We start from the raw sequence: 2,254 nt of genomic DNA, 5'->3' as shown, positions 1-2,254 counted from the left end.
CTGTGGGGTGGCCTGTGACCCCTCCTCTGGGCTGGTGCTGGTTTTACCAGGAGGGGGGAGCCTTTGAAATGCACGCCCAAGGCCTTGCTTTAGCAAATCCCCCCACTCCTGGGGTGACTGGGGTGAAAGGCCCCTCGCAGGGCAGTCTCCGAGCCCTGCTTCACTTGACAAGGGGCTGTGGGTCATTGAGAACCTACTCTTTCTTTCCCTGCACCCCTGGGCAGAGAAGGGGTACACTTCAGGGGACAAGAACTCTACTGTGTGGCAGGTGATGCTGTGCTGCCTTGTCCGGCTACTGTCGAAGATTCAGGTCCAGTTGGGCCAATGTGCCAGGACTTTACTGGGCACCTCCTGGATGCCCAGACTCCCGGGCAACAGTGTGAAGGTGGAAATCAGAGATGCTGCAGGCAGGAGGCATGTATTGCTGAGGCCAGAGGTGATGTGATGAAGAGTTGCTGACAGGTCCCCCTCACTGCCCTAGGATTCAATTCACATATCACAGGGGTGACATGTGGGGATTGCTTGCGAGACTTTTCATTCATCCCACAGATAGTTCTTGATCACCTAGTAAATGCCTGCACAGGGGTAACATGATCTGACAGATGTCATCCTGCCTTCATGGAGTATACATAATGTTTTCAAGGTTTATTCATGATGTAGCTTGAATTAGCCTTTATTCTTTTGTATGGCAGCATAATATTCCATTGTATGGATATACCATATTTTGTTTATTCATCAGCTGATAGACATTGGAGTTGTTTTCACCTTTTGGCCATTGTTGAACAATGCTGCTATGAACATCCATCTTCAGTTTTTGTTTAAACATATGTTTTCAATTCTTCTGGTTATATACATAGAAGTAGAATTGCTGAATCACATGGTAACTCTATGTCTGACATTTTTGAGGACTGTCATACTATTTTTCAGTGATACACTAATTTTTGTAACTATTTAATGAATGTCTGTTTCCTCTACTCAACCTGATGCGTGCTCTATGATGTCCACATTAAAAAACACGTACAGCCCTGGCCAGTTTGGCTCAGCAGTAGTGCATAGGTCCACGGACCAATGAGTCTCAGGTTCGATTCTGGTCAAGGGCATGTACCTCAGTTGTGGTTCGTCGGGCCCTGGTCAGGGTCATGCGGGAGGCAACCAGTCGATGTGTCCCTCTCATGTCGATGTTTCTCTCTCTCCCGTTCTCTCTACCTGAAGATAAATAGAAAAATATCCTCAGGTGAGGATTAAAACACACACACACACACACACACACACACAAAACCACGTACACTCATTCACAATAGCTAAAAAGTAGAAAGAACCCAAATGTCCATCAACAGATGGATAAACAAACAAAAGTGGTGTATCTATACAGTGGAATAGTATTTAGTCATAAAAAAGAATAAAGTGTTGATTCATGGTACAACATGAATGAACCTTTAAAACATTGTTACATGAACGAAGCCAGACACAAAAGACCACATATTATGTGATTCTTCTTATATGAAATGTCCAGAATAAGTAAATCCATGGAGACAAAAAGTAGATTTGTGTTTGACAGGGGCTAGAGGATGAGGGGGAATGACTGATGGTAAATACAGTGTTTCTTTCTGGGTTGATTACAATATTCTGGAATTAGATAGTGGTGATGGTTGCACAACCTTGTGAATGTCCTAAAATGTGTATATTTGTGTACTTTAATCTGGTGAATTTTATTGTATATGAATTATATCTTAATTGTTTTTAAGATTACTGAAATCCAGGGTATGAAAGGGAAGGACAGAGAATGAGAGACCCTCTGTCAGGAAAACTGACCTCACTTAGGATCTGGGATGCTTCTAAAGAAGTAAAAAGGGCACAGGGCAAGTAGAAGTAAGGCAAAGGGCCAGCAAGAGAGTTTTCCAAGGAAAGGAACAGCTAGGTGTTTGGTTCGGCAGCACACAGACTAAAAATTGGAACGATGCAGAGATGAGCATGGCCATTGCACAAGGATGACATGCAAATTCGTGAAGCATTCCATATTTTTAAAAGGTTATTAGAATTATTGTGGTGATCACCTAGTAAAGTATATAGATGTCACATGACTGTGTTGTAACCTGAAAGTAATGTAGTATTGTATATCAACTATACTTTGATTTAAAAAAAAAGGAGCAGCTAGTGCAAAAGGAGCAGCTAGTGCAAAAGCAGAGAGAAAAGGAAAGGTGGATTTAGTACCTGGGGGCGGAGAACAGAGCAAAGTGGCACAGGATGGGGCTGG

General features: G+C 43.1%; 1 non-coding gene across 1 annotated transcript; it reads left to right on the top strand.

Annotated features, from left to right (window-relative positions):
• The first annotated feature begins 1,918 nt into the window (after window positions 1-1,918).
• LOC118631271 lies at window positions 1,919-2,023 on the top strand. Its single transcript, XR_004959762.1, has one exon. It is a non-coding gene; the product is annotated as a U6 spliceosomal RNA (small nuclear RNA).
• Window positions 2,024-2,254: the final 231 nt, after the last annotated feature.

This window comes from Molossus molossus, unplaced genomic scaffold (assembly GCF_014108415.1).
Source record: "Molossus molossus isolate mMolMol1 unplaced genomic scaffold, mMolMol1.p scaffold_m16_p_15, whole genome shotgun sequence".
NCBI classification, from domain to species: domain Eukaryota; kingdom Metazoa; phylum Chordata; class Mammalia; order Chiroptera; family Molossidae; genus Molossus; species Molossus molossus.
The sequence above is the reverse complement of the archived record's forward strand: the minus strand, read 5'-3'. Positions and strand labels throughout refer to the sequence as shown.